Below are 20011 nucleotides of genomic sequence, written 5' to 3'. Positions count from 1 at the left end.
CCAGCACAATAATAAGCCTGGAATGAAAACAGTCTGAAGTGTATAATGTGAAACAAAATAACAAATGCCCCACTACTTTGGCAATATTTTAGTGATTGAAGAGTACAACACACAAAATGTAATTGTAATAGTCAGTGATGGGGGTTTCACTAGCACAAACTAATTTGTGAATAAATATAATTAATGAAACCTTATTTGAAAGTTCTCTGAATCTTCTTTTATATCCCACAATATGATTATACATGGCAACACTCTTAAATTGGATCGGCACGCTTTGGCAGATGGGCCATAGAAAACACTGTGTAATAGTAATTATAATAATAATAATAATAATAATAATCCAACATTATTCATTTTACATCAACATTAATTATTATGGGTTATTCTCAGAGGGCTCACAGCCCATTCTCACAGCCTTTTGTGGTGTGAAGAGGTGCGGTCAGAGTGTTTCCTTAGCTGCCCCTGTTTTCTGTTTGTAAAGTGCCGTCAGGGTGCCATAGGCTGTGTCCCGGACCGTCAATGTGGAGCTGACGGCCATACCACACTGAAAACGGTCAAGCTCTGGAGATCTCTGAAGCTAAGCAGAGTTGGGCCGTACCTAGCCGGAGAGGACACTGTGTGTGGAGTGCCTGAAAAGGCTGAACATAAATTATAAATAAAACCGTTCTCAGAACCTCACCCCTCCTCTCCGTTCGGTCAGTGTCCTGATGGTGAGCAGGGAACGCTCACGTTGGCGCCTGAACAGGGACATGACAGAGGAGGGAGCTCCGCAGAGCCTGGTCCTCCAGCATCTGGCTGCAATGCGGGAGAGCACCGCCACTCTTCAGCAGCAGCAGAGCCAGGCGCTGGTGGACATTGCGACGTGTCAGCAGGAGGATTGGTTCCACCTGCGGGTGCTGCTCCAGCAACCGGCCACCCAGACATCGTGAAGCAGGTGGCACTGGTGCTTCCCAGTCGTGCTGGTCCGCAAGTCCGACGGGTCAATTAGGTTCTGTGCGGACTATCGTAGGGTTAATGAGGTGTCCAAATTCAACGTGTACCCAATTCCCCGGGTCAACGAACTCCAGGGCCAGCTGGGCACGGCTCGTTTTTATACGACACTTTAACCAAGGGTTACTGGCAGATTCCCCTGTCTCCAGAGTCCAGGGAAAAAACGGCCTTCTCCACTCCGTACGGCTTGTACCAGTTTGTGACTCTTCTGTTTGGGTTATTTGAAGCCCGAGCCACCTTTCAGCGGCTCATGGACCGGGTGCTACGCCCGCACTCTGCATATGCTGCCGCCTACTTGGATGACGTGATCAACCACAGCGAAACATGGGAGCAGCATATGCAGCAGGTGGGGGAGGTGCTCGAGTCCCTGAGGAGCGCGGGGCTCACAGCCAACTTGAAGAAGTGTGCAGTTGGGCAGAGGGAGGTACGGTATCTGAGGTACCGCTTGGGTGGGGGGCAGGTGCGGCCCATTTTCGCATACCGGTGCCCAAGACTAAAGAATAGGTCAGGAGGTTTATGGGGCTGGCCGGCTACTACAGTCGGTTCATTCCGGGGTTCTCAGTGCTGACCAACCCCTTGACCGACCTGACCAGAAAAGGTGCTTCAGATCCGGTCTAGTGGACGGAGTTGTGTCAGTGGGCGTTTGAGAGGGTGAAGCAAGCCCTCTGTGGGGAGTCACTACTGTTCTCTCCTAACTTTGCTCTCACTTTTGTTTTGCAAACCAACGCCTCGAACAGCGGGATGTGGGCGGTTCTATCCCAGGAGGTGGCGTTATTATCTCCTGGGACGCTCTTTCACCCTCTGGTCGGACCATGCCCCGCTCCAGTGGCTCCACCGCATGAAGGATGCCAATGCCTGGATCACCCGTTGGCATCTGGCGTTACAGCTGTTCAACTTCAAGGTGATCCACAGGCCGGATAACGGCATGGTCATGGCGGAGGGAGTTAGTCTGCGACAGGCGGGTTCCCGCTTGAGTCGGGCGGTGGTTAGGGCGCCGGCTGCTGGAGGAGAGATTAGAGTGTCCAAGCTGGGGGCCAGACAGCTGAATGGAATCAGGTAATCAGTCACATAATCAAAGCATGGTGATGGCCGTCAATGTGGAGCTGACGGCCATACCACACTGAAAACGGTCAAGCTCTGGAGATCTCGGATGCTAAGCAGAGTTGGGCCGTACCTAGCCGGAGAGGACACTGTGTGTGGAGTGCCTGAAAAGGCTGAACATAAATTATAAATAAAACCGTTGTCAGAACCTCATATCCCTCCTCTCCGTTTGGTCATTGTCCTGATCGTGAGCATGGAACGCTCACACTCGCTTCTCTGTGCGATCTTATATTCTAGTGTTTTAGAGTGACATTTAAGATGTTGTTGGTTTGCTACAACTACAACATAAAGTATTTTGGTAGCTGGCTATGGCAGTGCCTTGCTACTGTCTATTATCTGTGTCAGCATGCTGCCTACACCTTAATACGAGAGCACAGCCTCTCTAAGTAGGCGTTTCCTTTTTAAGGGTGTTTCCTTAGCTGAGCTCGTCTTTCTCTCTTCCCTTTGTCAAAACATGCAGCGGATGTGGCGACAGCACACACACTTTACAAATACACTTGCTCTGTGGTTTCTGCTACTACCATTGCACTTGCCAGTGTCCAACCAGGCTATGCAATCAGCTGCATTACAATAAGAGGTTACACAGGACATCCTGACAGGCAGGCTTATGCTAACAGACAAATGTAGGGATAAAATCAGAGAGGAGGGTGGAGGATCAGCAGGAGGCACTGTGTGTGGTGCTGCAACACCAGAGGATAGGCTGGCACATCACATAAAATTAGGTCAGTCTGATTTAGATTAGCCTAGCCCACGGTGGGAAACAAATAATCAAGACTGACAATGCAAAAAGCTGAGTATACAGAGCAAAGATGCCATGAGACAATTGCCTTTGCTGAGCTACTGGGAGTACTGAAGGAAAGAGGAAACCAATAGGTATGCACATAATAAATATAAGAGCTATTACGACTTGTGTTTTACTATGCACATGGTTTAAAAATGCAGGCTGTGTGAAAATGCATGGTCATTGTTATGACACATCTGTGAAACAAATACAAATTGAAAAATAAAAGAAATCTCATCCCTGCGTATCCATGATGCAACTATGCACATCTGGAATTTCAAAAGGTCAACAACGTTACTGGATCTCCTTCTGACAAGCAACAAAAAGCTGTTTCATGTGCTGCTTTCAAAAGTCCATTATTTATTTAAATGGTCACACACATTGTACACAGGTCGAAGCCTGAATGGTGAAATGGCAGATGGCTCTAAAACCCCTATTCCTGGCTTACAATGGGACTGCACTTTCAGGTCTTGATGCAACTGAAATGGCTTTTAGAAAAGCACTCTTTCTGGAGAGAAGCCACCTCATTTCTTCTTCTCTCCATCCACCCATTCAGTGGAAGAAAACTCTTCAATATTTAAAAGCATTCTCCCTACCCGGTGCACTCACTTTGAGTTAGGCAAATGTTATATTGTTTGAATACTGACTAGCTCGTGTTTCCCCTACCATTGTCTTGGGCGGGGGTGTCAGAAAAACACACACCTACAGTCAGAGACAGAGCGGAGGAAAGGAGAGAACTAAAGAAATTCTGCGACGTGCACCCATTCCTTACTTTTCTGAGCTGGACTAGGCCTCTAGATTTTAGCTCTTGGACTTCAGAGGCTTGGGATGGAGAGATGATGTCCAAATTCTACCTTACACCTTGCTTCACTAATTTACTGTAACTCTACTTGGTCAAATTGTGCACTTTGAAGTATGATGTAGAAAGTACAATAATCAAATCATATTTAGAATGGCAGTTACTCAATATGAAAAGACTAGCATCTGAGGTAGTTAACATAATCAGAACATTATAAAAAATATTATTTGAGGTCAGTTTCAATGTTCCATGTATAAAGATACAATTTTGCAACACAAAGACGAAGTGATACGGTAAGTGCATGAGTCTTTTTTTTTGTCTGGTCAGTCGGTGAGGGTCCATCTAAGTGCTGTGGGGAAGTGATGCATGGTAAATGTAGCTGAAACACAACCAGGTCACAAAGAAGGCAGGAACAAGGGGGCTGAGGATGCAGTAAGAGAAGACAGAGGGGGATAGCTCCTGGACATTTCTTAAAAGCCCCATCCAATCTCACTCACTTTGTCATTCTCTCCAACACTCACTTTCTATGGCTTGGTGGTTATCCACCAAACAGGAGGCAACTACAGCAATGTGGAGGAGGTGAATCCTTACAATCTCTGTATGGCTAGCATCAATATTAATACCTTGTGAAATGTTTTAGAAAATGCAATGCCTATACAAAATGCCTATACAAAATTTAACTGAACACCACATGCCAGCTCCGACTCGTTACTTTTACGTTAATTTATTTTCTAATTATCTGAACACCACCTCTGTTGTATGTTATTCTTTTACTCTGACTACAGTCGCAACATTCAGGAACATTTATTAATTGGCTGCTGCTCAGGTGTGCATGTAGCTCCCCAAAAGTGAAACCAAAACTTCTCCATTGCCCCTTGGTGGCTGGCTGTTTGAGTCGATATGCTGCCGAGTTTTCTTCAAGCGGCGCATACATTTTGAACGTCAATACCGCAGATGATCATGTTAATTTAATTGTGGGAAGCCACAATTGTGTTAGATTAATTGCTCCCAACGCCTTAATACTAATTATTTTAAGATGTTTTTGTGGTAAAATATTTTAGCTCACACTACTATCAAAAACTATTACTTTAAATACATTTTACCGCAATATTATAAAAACAATTAAGCATTAGCATGGTGGACTGTTTGAGGCCACACTACCTTCCTGAAACACCTCTGTAGAGGCAGTACAAAAAATAGTGAAAACATTTAAATGCTGAAGTGACTACCCTCAGCACCACCACCAAGCCCAGCTTTGCCTCTAGTGGCTGTCGCTTTTTTGATGCATGTGCAATTACATCACCATAAAGGTAATTTGATATGTCTGAGTGGCTGCCCTGACAATGCAGACTGTGATGATTAGCACTGTGCCACATATTGGCCACTCCTCCGAATGATATACAGCAGGCAAGGAGCAAAGGTTGACAAACTGTGGCTTATTCCTTTAATCCCTGTCTGAGGAGTAGGTAGATTTCAAATCCTTATGAGTCTCAAGAAGAATGGCTGAACTGAAAATGAATAGCCTTGGGCCCCATAACCCATTTTGCTCCATTGAAAGTAGAGCAAAATCCCGGGGCTACAAATGTATGCATACGCTGACACAGTTCTGATCATGATGTTCCACTAAATTTGAGTGCACAACTCATTTGACGGAAAAATAAAACAGTACAGTTCAGCAATCTTCTAACATGAAAAGGCTTTCTTAACCTTTTCACAGAATAGTTTCCTGCCATTCTGGTGTAAACTGAGTGGAATTGTACCAAAAAGACAGTTTCTTTATTTAGCCATTTGTGGAAAGCCAACACGTGGCCACTAAAACATCCATACAGGACAAATGTGGGCCCAGAAGAATAAAAAATGCATTAACAGGCTGACATTCAGTTTGCTTTATATTCTTTCAATTTATGCGATATAATTTCAGTCCATTGAAGCCTTATGGATCAGGAGGGGTGAAGGGCTGGCTTTAGAAAAAAAAAACATTTTACAGGACACAGAGCTGTATGTATGACACAAAAACCTTTCAACATCAGCGGACTTAGAGCCAGGGGCAATGAGTGTATGGTGAAACCCCTTGCATTTCCTGACCAACAGTCAACCTACCTAAAGGAAAGAAAATCGACGTACTGTCAATTACACAATGCACAGTAACATTGCTTCTGTTACTGAAATATGCTAATCAATGCAATGTTAAATCCTTTGTTTCCCTTTATGGAATGTTTATAAACTCAAGGTTAGATGTACTGGTGACTCCAACTGTGAGTATGCAAGTATAAATGGTTCTATATACGTGTGTACACCACCTACTGTGGAAATGGATGGATGAATCAGGGTTTTATGTATTTAAGTGCTTCTATTACGGATGCACCAATTGTGGAATTCTGGGCCGATCTCTGTCGATGCGACGATGGCCGTCAGCATGGACGATATCAATGTTAGGCTGATAAATCGGTGCATCCCTAGTTTCTATGGCCTAATTGGTTCATCACAAAAAGGTACAAGTACTGTTTAGATTCCACAGCTCGGAAAAGGCTGAGGTGCCAAAATACTTTTTAATAGATAGCGGTACTGCTTATAATTTCCTATTGCCTTCCTCATATCTTTGTTAACTAAATTGCCAACAAAGTGCTTTGTTGTATACCGTAAAAACTATTGTGTTTTATGCAGAGTTGTTGCTTTTTAGCCCCAGCTTAAACTAGGGCAGGGTATCAAACCTCTATTTAGAGGAAAACTGACCAAGTTTTGTTTTTAACCCAATGAAGCTCCTGCCACATTGTTTGCTAACGCACACCGACACATGGTAATTAAAGCTGCTGCCACTCTGAAATTCACTAGCTTACAACATTGAGTGTCAGCAGACATTATTGTAAAGAGTCCCTTTCTAATGCAAACTTTGACCCGATCCCGCTCATCAGCTACGGACATCCCCATTTGATTGTTATAGTTTTGTATTTGATCATTTATGCAATTAATCAATACAAATTATTCACTCTTTTGGCAATATAAATCTGAATTTTGTAAAATAAACTGCTTGAATTAAACCCCATGTGATTGAATGTTAAAACACACTTGTAGTAGATATCTCGATATTCAGAAGAGCTGTTCCACTATGACTTGAAATAGAGTTGGGCCTTCCTGCAAACATTATTCAAGCTAGATTGGTAGGAAATGTCCCGTTAACTGGGGACCCTATTATGCGTGTGCTCCCTCAATGTGGCTGCCTGGGTAATGTCTGATGATTGGGGACATAACATCAATGGAACGGACAGTGGAGTTTAATTGATTGATGAGTGAAACATTCCATGATGCAGTGAACTCTTAGTAGACAGGGTGCATTGTTAGTAGAAATAGCAGGCATTGGCTATTGTAGAATAAGTGACTCACAACAGGCAGGACTAGCTAAATGAAAACAACAAATATCTGACAATATAATTCCCTAAAAGCTTCTCTAATACAATCCTCTGAAAAAGCAACTCTGAGCTACATGGCTGAAGCCAAACTGACAGGCTAGCATCAATGTTGGCCGAGTTTCTGAACATGCAAAAAAGAAAAAAAGAAAAACTTTAAAAGAAATTAAGAACTGCATGTTGAAAACAAGAAGAAAACAAAAGCAGTAACATAAATTAACAAATGTATGTTTTGTGCTTGGGACAGCTGCATAACAAGCTTTTCATACAGATAAATGAATGAGTTAAATAAAAAAAGGGAAATGAAAAAAATAAAAATAAAAAAAAAGAATAGAAGGTCAGGCTAGCCCGAAGCTAAAAGCATGACTTTATTTAAAACATAAAATACACTCCTTTGATTGCATTAATAATCACCCCCCTCCCCCTGTGCTTTTTCTCCAAGCTTCCAAGAGAGGAACAAGTGTGTGTGTGAAGAGTCACATGACAGCCAGCCCACTCTTTTCCTCAAGTGACTATGGCCTTTCTTGCTTTAAAGCGGAAGAAAACTCACTAACACTTGCCTTGTCTTTTCAAGTCATCTCGGGATTCAGATTTGGTCACATTTTCCCTGTGGCAGTCAAATGTAAGTGCTAGAATGTAAATAGACAGACTCTACTCAAAGCAGGGTGGGAGACGTTGAGGTGCACATGCAAAGCACTGTTAGGGTTTGTGATGGGCTTTCGGCAGGGTTACACAGTGTTTGAGTGGTGACAGGCTTGTGTGTGGGTCACCAAGCTGCCCTGGTGCCACTTACTTTGACAATTCAAAACAGTGGCCAAGGCCTATTGGAAAGTGGTGACTAGCTATGTATACCAAACTTTAGATAGAAGTAATGTTGACCCGTGGGATAGCCTGGAGATAAAAAAATGAATCAAACCCAAATAGACAAACAAGCTGTACAAAAGTATTGTATAAACAGGTTCAAGTGGGACCTAATTCAAATGTTTGAAAATACATCTTTTGGCAGGTCTTGCTATGAGATGGTACCAAACTGTTGCAACTTGAACAGGTACGGTCCATATCAATCATAGTGGCTAGTTGGGCGATATGACGGTATATACTGTGCGGTGGTAGAAATGTGTCTATTGGTAGAGATTGGGCAATAACGTTTCTAACGCGGTAGCCATTCAGGAGTGAAGTTGTAAGAGCAGGGGGAGAGGAGGCATCCCAACCAACCCAAGATGAGGAAGAACTCTGGTTGCATGATTACCAGACATTCACACTGTATTTTATTTATGACAGTATTTTGTCAGCTTTTTGAAATGAAAGATGAGCAAATCCTTGAGGAAAAGCCAAGCCTTTTTTGGTATACACTAAAACACATATTTGTGTTTAATAATATCAATAAACAAATAGCCATTTGTTATATTTAGAGAGACAGTTATGTCTTACCTCACATTACAACCAATAAGGCTACTACATGGCAACTTGTGTGAAGGAAAAAAGAAAAAAATCAAGACAATGAATGGTAGGGGAAACACTTTATGTTATGTACTAGCCTATATTTGATGGGTAATATATGGGAAGATGTGGCTGGCCACGTGGTCTGTGGAAAGAATAATTAATTTAGGAGATGTGATTGTTTGTCTCTTGTGCCGTGTCTTAACCTGCGTACTTCTGTACTTACACTTGCTATTTTGAGTACATAATTGCATTCACACTGAGACGTAAGGCAAAATGCAGTGCATTATGAGGACCCGGATGGCGCACTCAAAACGGTCAAAAGCTTGAGAGTGGACCGCTGGACAGTTCTCATACTAAACGGTTGCCATCTTGGCTACGTAGCAGATTACTCCGGTGAACACTGTACTATACAAATATAATTTATACATGTGGTTTCACGAAGTACCATCATACTGTTGGATTAAAGCCATTAATTGGGTTAATTTAGCAGTCAGTAATGATTTGGTACCGCAAACGATAACTATGCTAGCTAGTTAGTAAGCTAACGGCAAAGATCTTTATTTCCGGCGAGTGCACAACAGCTATCTCCGATTTGAGGCAATACTACCCTATAAAAATGAACGCACTACCCAAGTACATAGTGTACAGTTTACTACATGGCAGTGTACTAATAGAAGTATACAAATTGAGACACACCACTGGTGTCAGCCATTTCAGGGTAGTGGTAGTAATGGTGGGGTTTGCTCAACAACAGGTTAGTGTCCACAGTAAGGCTTGCGAAATACTACTGTACATTCAAAATCAAAATTGCCCTGTTCTCACAGGTCTGTGATCCCAAAAAAGAAATAAACTTGCTATATTCTCAACTTGCAATGATCTGTGATTAGTTTCAGATTTGTGCATAAATCCATCCCAGACGAGTTGGGAAGAAATCCATCCTCAGAGTCTGCTCCCAAAGTGACAAATAGCTGAATGAAGCAGCACAGGCAAGCAGGGGAGGGGAACCATAGAAACAAAACTAAAACGATACCATCACAGCAAGGCTCAGTGTCCTACCTGGCAGTGAGTGCAACAGAACTCTTCCCATCATGGTTTTGTATCGATGGTTACCTCACCTGCTTGCCTGTGCCGCTTCATGCAGTTGTTATCTCATTGGTTGCGCTTTAAGAGTTCAGCAGCAATCGAGGTCAAAGTTGAAATAATTTGAACTTTGAACGCAGTGCTCGGCGGCAATTTCGAGCTCAAAGCTCTATCCATAGGAAAACAACGGCATAGGCAGTGCAGATCGGTTTTACTGCTGATCATGTGAAAGCAGCTTTAGGGTGTCATTGAGTTACATTAATTTGCGCTCAAGCTCTATTCAGTAGAAATTTGTATTGGGCGAAGGTGATGTAATCCTGTAAAATGTAGGTTTTGGAAAGAAACTTTAATAAATACAGTTGTTTGAAGGGGATGTTTTCACAGCAATATAAAAATCGATATTAGAGAAGGATATATATATATATATATATATATATATATATATATATATGAAATACACCAATTGTGTCGGACTTTTGTTACAAAATGAGCTACCTCGCTCAGTTTCTTTATCTCACTCTTTTCAGATTGGACACAAAGTTGATCCATCATTTTTCTTAAAGTTGTAAGTAAAGTAATGTCTCCTAATCCTAGTGTTGATACTGTCACCAAGTACTTGCTTAATATGTGAATGAATGTGGCTCAGATATAATATTTAGGTCTACATTTGAGATGCAGGTAAAGTCCTAAAGTTGCTTTAAAAAAGGCACCATCGTTCCTGTGATAGGAAATAATCTTCTTTCTCCTGTATAATCTATCACCATGTTAGTTTACTGGCATTTGCACCCTGTGCAATATTCAACAACTTCAAATACACCAATTTTTTTGAAAAAGGTTTAGTGGAGCCCTAAACCTTCAACTGGCATTTAGGGTTAAAAATAACACATGGGCCTGCATCTGGTGAAAACTCTGTGTGTGTGTGTCAGTCAAGCAGAGATGCGTTGTGTGCATGGTTGGCTGAGCGAGCACTGTACTGTCAGCCTTTCAAACAAGGAAAAGAAAACATGTATGCCGTATTAAGATATGAAAATCTAAGACGATATCTAGACTTTTATCACAATGTTGATACAATATCAGCACAACTGTATACAGGTCAAACTACTTTGACGACTTCTGCCTAAAAGGGTACTTTTAAAAAGGCTACTTAGCAACAATTACACAATCTTTAGCCCCACATTTGCCTATGGATGTGCAACACACCCAGATGAAACTGTTTCAGTTGTGTTTTGTAGGAAGTTTAGTGATTGAAGAGGGAAAAGGATTTAGATTGCTCAACCACAATACACTCAACCTAAAAGTAAAGTAATGGGAGCCATAATGCAGAGGCCACCACTAATGGTCCATTTAAATTAAGATACAAGAATAAGCTAGTTGATGAAGACACCATTGTGGATAAAGCGAGCTACGCCTTCAAGAGCACAGAACAATGGCTAAGCAAAGACCTGTATAAGCAGACATGCTGTCCTGGGTGTTTTTCCCCCTTACTCTTGCAATACAATAAAGGAATAAGGAAACCAGGAAAATAGATGTTTGACAGAAAAGAGTGTTTAGGCTCTTAACCTACAGTGGGATGTAACGACACCAGAAATTTAGTTGTCGATACCAATACCAGTGAAATTCCACGATTCTCGATACCAAGGTAAAAAACTAAACAATAGATCCCATTTACTTCAACATAGTATACACATTATTACAGTTTGCATACTGGTTTTTGTTACGAAGTTACAGGTCATAATTCCCTCTTTAATTCATATTGCTGTTAAAACATCTCCTTCAAATAACTATATTTATTAAAGTTTCTCGCAAAAATCTAAATTTTAGATCACTACATTAAATATTTCATAATACTGTTATAATTTACCTACACCTTATACTTATTTTTACTGAGTAGAGCATGAATGCACCATAATGCAACTCTATAGAACCTCTGTTCACTGGTAGCTGACAGCTAATGTTAAAAGTTAAAAGGGGGGAAAATGAATCAATAGTGACTATACTGAGTCTCAAACACATGTTCTATCGTCCACAGGATGTCGTTAGTCTCGAGCCCTTATGCCACTACCGGGCACAAGCGGGCAATACGGTACCTACGGTAGATTTACGAATTTGGCATCAACTTGGTACCGAAGTATCTGTTCTTGTGACATCCCTGGTTGGATGACATGCCACCAGAGGCCTGCAATGTTTCCCCTTAAGAACATGTTGTTTATTAGGCCTCTCAAAAGGGCCAATGTGTGCTGATTGACATGACTGCGTACATCAGCAGCAATAGAAAAACAAGAAAGTAAGATGACAAAAGACTTTTTTATGAGAGCACATTGGCACAGGTTGGGCGATACAAAACAATATAACCACGGATTGCAGTAAGAAAATAAGTGAAATTGCTGGACAATATACTTACAACCTGGTCACATCCCACAGAATAAGTTATTTCTAACCAAATATACTACAGTCTTTCAGGAACGGACTTTCCCTAAATAGGCAGAGCATTGAGTTAGCTTAACACGTCACGTTGTTGTTTTGGTAATAAAAGTTGGATAGAAAGGCGACTCAATAGCCAACTGCTTAAGGCGCATACCACATGGGCACAAATGCCCTGAACAGCTGGTCGCTGGTTCGATTACCAAAAAAAAAGAAAATCTTTAAAAAATAAAGTTGGATAGAAAGATGAGTGCTTCCTCTGAGAGAACTTCAAGTGTCAGCACCTAAAATGACTACCTAAACGTAAAGAGCTGTTGTGGATAACTAGGCAACAAGACGTCAGCGGTGTTGGGACATTTTCTCAAAAAAACAGCGGGGCACTCAGGAACCAATCAAAATGTAAATGTCTGCTTTTTCTAACGTCAATAGACACATTTCTATAAATGGCATGACATGGTGCCGATACGCACGGTCAAAAGTAAGGCAGTTTAACTATTGAATGTGACCCAAGATACGAGTGCCCTGGGTGTAAATATTTCACACTGACAAATTTTAAATTTAGTGCCCATCTTTGGACAAGCTACATTTTGGTACAGTCGAGGCCAGATAGCAACTTCTTTGGTTCTACAAGTTGCTTGGGTTAATGTGAACTCAGTGCAGCCCTGTTGATTTGAGTCTTGACATGAAACACCAATGTTGCCATACTATATAAATTACCAAGCACAGATGTTAACATAAATGTGTGCTATTTTGCACCAGTTGGAGATTATGAGCAAACTGGATCACAGATAGAACTCCACTGGTAAATGGGTTGAGTTATTTTTTTTTATTTATATTATATATATATATATATATATATATATATATATATATATATATATATATATATATATATATATATATATTCGGGCAGCTACCACCAACTATGTGTATAGAGTATACTACACTGTATCAAAAAGTTGGGTATGCATGTACTTTAACACTTGTATTTGTATGTGACAGGTTCTTAAACCTATCAATGTAGCTTCAGTAGCATAGACATGGAAGTGCCTGTAGATATTTTTTGCACATGCTTGTTGATTCTTTGCCCATAACCTCTTAAAATGTACCCGGAAATACCTAAAAACAACATACCCAAAGTAAATTAAAAGCTGCTCTTCAACCATTTGCACCATATGCATTTTAGTTTGGGTCTCATACAAAAGAGAACTCTTATTGTTCTTACAAAACAGTCAGAATCACTCCAAGTGCTTCTGGCACTGAGTAATAGTAGTCTGAATATACTGAATTTGAAGAAAAATAAACTCCGCCTGAATATATTTGTAGAATAAAATGCCTGAGGATAATTATAGCTGGTAGGTATGAGCTGGAAAACACAATAGGAACATAGCATCAATTTATTGATAAAAAATTATTTGTATTGCTCATAAATAACTATTATATACCCATATTCCCTTTCAGTAGTAATGACACAGAGTAAGTGAAGTATAAACACATTTCTTGTAATATGTTTGTATTTTTTTCTGAACATGAATAGAATAAATACAATTTTGAAAAGATAAGACATTTGTAAACAAAAAACAACAACATTGAAGTAGCATATCGTCTTGTTCAGAATTTCATTGGCTACGAGATACGTCAGTCATCGGGAGATTCCATTGCTATTGGCTCGGTCTGTAAACAAAAGAGGGGCTGGCACTTCCTTATCAAGTTGACATTCATTGGCTATTGAAGGCTGTAGATAAGGCATGGAAGCTCGTATTGGCTCAAATGAGGTGTCAATCGATAGCTTAGAGTGCGGTAGCCATTTTGGAATCATGGTATCAGCGCCGAATGCACAGCAGTTTTTACAGAGTATAAACGGAGAAATAACACACATCGATCAGCTGATTTCAAAGATTGAAACAGCTGTTTATGGGCTTTTATCGATGTGGCGATCAATATATTTTCACTGGAATGGATCTATTGGACCTTTGGCAATGACACAGGAGTGTTTTTGTTTGATTATTACTGATTACAGGATTATGATGAGGCTTCATAGGAGAGTTGGCTCAACGTTATAATTTTGATTGCTAGTTTGAAGAGCTGTTTGTATCTGCTGTTGCTGATTGTGATCTCAATACCGTTTTGATACTAAATAGACGAGATTCTAAGCTTTCTAACGATGTATGGCATTGGGTACCACATCCAGCACGGTGGACTGTAAACACAGGGCAAGATACAACCTCTGTTAAAATGTAAAGAAAGAGGTTAAAAGACTAGTGCAGCACCAGTTCAGAATGAGCTTGTGCTGCTGCTTCTTGGGTTTCAAAGTAAGTCTATGCACTCGTTCACGGTAGCAATGCTACAGTCTATCACGTAGCATTGCTCTTTTCATCATGAGTGCAAAAGCAACAATGAAAATGTTATGGCCTCAATAAAGTCAAAGCCCCAAATGTGTACGCCCCAGGTACGATGACTGCATCGGAAGAAAGTCAAAGTTGAGACTGGCTGACATGCAGTACATAGAGACGACTTAATTTAAAGGGTGGTGCACCTTTTAGGCCACTTGTACCCTAACGGTACGGATAAACGTGCTTAACCCACACAAACACGCCCTATTTTGTGAAAGAAAAGATACAGAAACGTCGCATAGTGGCAGTTAGCAGACGTGGCCGTGCTGTTGTAGTGATTTTGATGCACTTTTATACAGCTTAGCGCAGACGCTAATCAAAGTCCGACCGGGTGGAACAGGTTTTCGCGGGTTTTGTACAGAACGGCTGATCCAAATAACTTCACGCATAAGTAGATTGATCGAAGGGATGGAGAGATAATCGAAACTCAGATACACACACATCTGTCATTATAGTATAATAATAATAATAATAATAATAACAATAATGCCTAGTGGACAAAAGCAGGATCATATCAGAAGTGAAGAAAAATCAGCACTATCACTGACCAAAGCCACATAATCCCAAAGAGTGAAATCCAAAGACTAAGATTTTAATCCCATTCATATCCTGCACTCTCAGATTAAAAACAGAAAAAAAATACACATCAGCGGGATGAAAATCCTTTTTTATTAAAAACAAAGACCCCCCCTCAGCGCAAAAGGCTAATGACTCAGGTTTTAAACACATGGTCATTATCTTGTGTTGACACTCATCCTACTGACAAGCTCTGATGTGTACAAACCCAGGGACAAATGTATTTCAGACACACATTACTGCCATGAAGGATTTCAGATAGGCTTGTCCTACACCACTTGCATCATCATGTAGACATCAATACAATTTTTGAGAAATGCCCGCAGATTATGCCAACACTTTCTACCAGGGTCACTAAACAGAATATCCAATACATTCTGGGTGTCAGTGTGGGTCACATAAACGGATTAACATTAAATGGAAAAATGTTTTAATGCCTAGTTAGATACAGGTTGTTCTTAAACTAAATAAATTATTGATGAACATGCTATGTCCAGTGCTATGTATATGCCTCATATTTTATCTGCAGTTAATTATAAGGCGAAAACAGTGCTGGACCAGTTCATTCACAAAGAAATTATCAGATACAAATATTCCAGTGAAGCAGAGCGTCATCACTTACACTTACAGAGCTGTCTCAGGTGGGGTGGCACCGCCCTGTGAGCAATTACCAGGACAGAAAGAAATCTAAAAGCGGGTTGGGTTTTGTCTTGACAATTAAATGTAAAATATAATTAGGTGCAGTGGCATATAAATTATATAATAGTGGCATTGAAAATTAGCAAATTTTCAACCCATCCAAAATGATAAACTACAGAGTCAAAAAATATATATACTTATAAACAAAAAGAAATGTGGCTTTATTTTTAACAAAGTTGAATAATTGCCACATGCATGCTTTTGAGTGTCGAGTGTTTTAACAAAATAAAACAAATTGGGACAAATCACTGCGCTTGAAGCTGTACAAAACCTTTATGTCTGGATTTTTCATTTAAAGATCTTTTTTAATCTATCTATTCATTTGCACTGTGATTACTAGTCAGGATTGAGAAACATATGTGAAATTACCCTGAGGTGTGGTTACAGATGTTTGAAAAAATACGTTAAGTTTAATATCAAAATGTAAATTAAATGTTTATTTCTTATAAATCACACAAATATGTATAATAGTTGCCATGTTTCCTGGTATATTCAGGTTCAGTCAAGATGTGCAACACCCCTTCCCCACCATGTATCTGAGGTGCACATATCAGATTCATCTGACCAGGAATCTCATCGGTTTTTTAACGTTTAAAATGAAATACAACCTATAATTTTTTACGATGCGGAAATCAAAGAAATCTATTCTGCAAAGCCCGAACCCATCCGATGGTCGGCATCTGTCTCTCTCAGTCTGAGAAAAAGCGGAGATGAAAAAGGCTTTGAACGCCATCTTGTTCATTGCAGCTGCTTGGGCCCTGAATACAGGAACCCATTCATTCGAGGAGGCGGAGGGAGGGGGCACACTGGCAAAATGAATTCATCTTTGTGGACCAGTAAATACAAATAGCTCTTTTAAGAAACACTGAAATTTCCTGTAAACTAATGGAAATATGCCATCTTCCGTAATAGATCCTTCAGATGCCATATCTTAACACCGCTGGTCAATAACTTCGTCAAAGCTAGAGGCTACAAAGATCTCGCCTCGGTGCTACAGGAGGCGCTCAGCTCGGCTTCCTGCGACAGCACGTCTGACTCGTTGCTAAACCCTCTTTCGAAATATTTACCACTAAATAAAAATCTCCGGACTCTTCTACCTAAACACTTTATTCTGGTGCGCTTACTATAATTTGATGCTACGGGCTACAGCTTGAAATACTATGGGGCGGCCCGGTGGGGCATGGTTACTGTAGCTGCTAACAACTTGCCCTGCAACAGACCCGTGATCGAGATAAACAGATTGTCAAAATCCAATTAGACGATCTCGTTTTCACATCATTAAAAGAAGAAGTTCAACTTAAGTTCGAACTGTGTGTTTGCCAACCTGCGCTGGTTTAACACTCGTGAAACTAAAATGGCTATTGCTCTTATCAGGTCCACAGCGGCGCTTATTGTCATTTTTTCCAATGCGATCTTAAATCTGTGTTACCGTTTAAGCACTGAGCAATATAGGGAAGAATCGTGCAAACGATTTATCTTCTTCTTCTTTTTCAGCCCCATCAGTGGATGCCTGGATGGCTGACTCTGCAGACTAAACGTGGGAATGTTAACATATAGCTGGGACATACAGTAGCCATAATCCATGATGGTTTGGTTTCACTGAATTAAACTGTTCGTTCAACAAGCCCGTTTAAACATAGCTTAACAAACGAGTGTCCACAAGTGGAACAATCGGAATTACGTAAATAATTGTAGCAAGGCAAATATTAACGCTTCAGTGCACGAGTTTTACATAAAAGCGGCACTCCACAACAACACCGTTTTCACCAAGCACACAGGCAAATTGATCTAGCTGCCATGTTCAGAATATACACACCCAGATCAGCCATACCAGGCTGCAAACGTAGGCTGTGGCCACTGCTGGCTAACTTGTATGGACTGGCTACGGAATAGTGGGGGTGGTGGTGATTCTGTTGGTGAAGTAGCCATTTTTAGACTCCCTTCGTTGTCATTTGCATGATGCTACACATTTTCAACATGGGAGGAAGTAAATCCAAACTATGTTCACGCAGGTTTAGAGTTATGCAAGTATAAGAAGTTGCAACTATGTAACAATCATCTTAAAACAGCTCGCCTAGGGCTTAGTCAACAATAAACAGAGTAGCAAATGTGCGACCAATTAGCTTACCAGGTAATCAGTAGCTATCTATGGAGTAAAGATGTGAAATGTGGGCCGACATACAGGGCCAATATGTTGATGATAATTGGGCTCAACGTTATGTATTGAGTGAACCCCAAATTGAAATATTGCTCGGGTAAATGGGCTACAAATACAGTTTAACACGGACATCTCATTTCTTAAGAGAGGGAGAAAGATACCCGGACGTAGGAGAGGGGTGCTGGCTAACCTACCGAGCTGTCACCAACCAACCTTCTAATTAACATTAGTACTGAGCATTAACCACCACCTTGCCTAATGTAAAAATCAAATATAAAACCAGCTAAATATTGTTCCGGTGAATTGATATATGGGGTTAACGCAGTGCGTTAAGTTTCTCCAACAGTGACCCCCACCCACTCACCTGGCAGCAACGACTAGCTAGCAGCAGGCTAACGGCAGCTAACTCTAACGGAGGAGCCACTCAACCCAGTTTAACCCCTTTCGTTCATCTTCCCTGCTCGACAGGCTAGCCAACTGCACAGATACTTAATGCATTTCCTAAAGCGCAATTACAAATTTCAATACATATCCTTACCCGCTTTCAGTCGAGGGTATCCGTTGTTTAAATCACATTGACTGGAAACAGCAAAATCTTGTCTCTCCTCTCTCCGCCCAGGCGCTAAGATTTAGCTAGTTTAGCTACCGAGGAGCGGCACTCCCCGAACCCAGTTTTTGACCCGCCGAGGGGGGAGACACACCGGCACAGAGGCGCAGAGACAAGGCGGTGTTCACCCAGATAGACGTGTCAAGGGTCCCGTTTGAGCGTTCTTCCGTTTCAACGCAAATTCCAACTCAAAGCAAAAATCCCTTCTTGTCTTTCCCACCGTCGTCGTCCCTCTTTTTTCTTCCTTCACGCCAGGATCTCAGTCGCTTCTTCCTCCGGCCATCAAACAGCAGAGATGGGCGCGGTAACCCTGCACTCAGGTCTGGGAAACCCCACGTTACGGCAGCGTCACAACGCACGGCTAAGGGTCGGCGACCAACAGATCAGGAAATACTGCCATTTTTGGTAACACTAACACACCTAGATAACATTTACCTGCCAAAACACTGTTTTTGATTATCCAATTTTACTTATTTCAATAGTTAAAACCAGGCGTGACCTGACTGATTATTTCTCATGCCAAAGTAGGTTAGAACAACAGCCTTTCTGCACACCAGCCTTTATTTTTGCCAGTGGTTCTGAAACTGTGGCTGACAGAGCTCTACAGGTACTGCGGGGTACTTTCACTATAATTTGCCAGAAATAATTAGTTTAAATATTTAGTAATAACATTATTAGTATAATATTTATATTTTGTTTTAACAATAGTATCTCTCCATCCATATATATAGTGCATAGCCTACTCCCAAATCCCAAAATAAATATGAAACCCTGTGATTTTATAGGATGGGCTACAGTATATAACCAAAAGTGGCTTTCTGTGATATGTTTGAGGACTCCAAGAAAATGTGACTTTCATGTCAGCTACTTCAAGCCAACAGCACTGTCTCATTTGCAAACCAAAGCAGACTGTGCCACACATTTAACTACAGAAGTGCAGAAGTACATGAGTACCACAAGTAAATTCAATATAATATACACATTTAGAGTCTACAATTGACTTAAAACACATATCAAGAAATAATTGCCAGAAAGTAATCTGACAGAATTTTTTTTTTTTTAAAGTAGAACTTTTTGTTTTCTCTACACTTATAGTTTGATGATTTATTATAAATCCTTTTAATACCTCAACAGTCATCAGTCACTGCCACTGTCCCCTTTGGTCAAAATGGGCTGGCAATGGAAGACGAGTGATATTAACTTTGCAATACTTTATGGTGTATGAACTGATGTCCCTGTGCTCTAGTTCAAGCTAAGAAATCAGTGGGGATTTTCCTCCAGTGCTGAGTGTTTATGGGTGGGCCATCACTGCAGTACATAGAAGACTTGATCATTATTATCACCAGTAGTCTAGGTAGAGTGCTCTGAGGAGGGGTTAATGCTCAGTGGGTTAAGTCGTTACTTGGAGACGTGGAACACTTTAGTGTCCACTGGGACAACAAAGTGTGTACTGGCTTGGTCCGATGGGGGAAAACAAAAGCATCATCAGCTATGGTTAGAGTGGAGAACGCTCCTGAGAGAGAGCGATGTTCTGTCTACTGTAGCCCAGTATTTGGGGA

General features: G+C 40.9%; 1 protein-coding gene across 1 annotated transcript in view; it reads right to left on the bottom strand.

Annotated features, from left to right (window-relative positions):
• gnb1a (guanine nucleotide binding protein (G protein), beta polypeptide 1a) overlaps positions 1-18785 on the bottom strand; it is a 35526-nt gene extending 16741 nt beyond the window's left edge. The window contains exon 1 of the mRNA XM_029435101.1: positions 18384-18785. The gene's annotated coding sequence lies outside the window, so the exon portion shown is untranslated. The remainder of the gene's footprint in view (positions 1-18383) is intronic.
• Positions 18786-20011: the final 1226 nt, after the last annotated feature.

This window comes from Cottoperca gobio, chromosome 7 (genome assembly GCF_900634415.1).
Source record: "Cottoperca gobio chromosome 7, fCotGob3.1, whole genome shotgun sequence".
Taxonomy (NCBI): domain Eukaryota; kingdom Metazoa; phylum Chordata; class Actinopteri; order Perciformes; family Bovichtidae; genus Cottoperca; species Cottoperca gobio.
The sequence above is the reverse complement of the archived record's forward strand: the minus strand, read 5'-3'. Positions and strand labels throughout refer to the sequence as shown.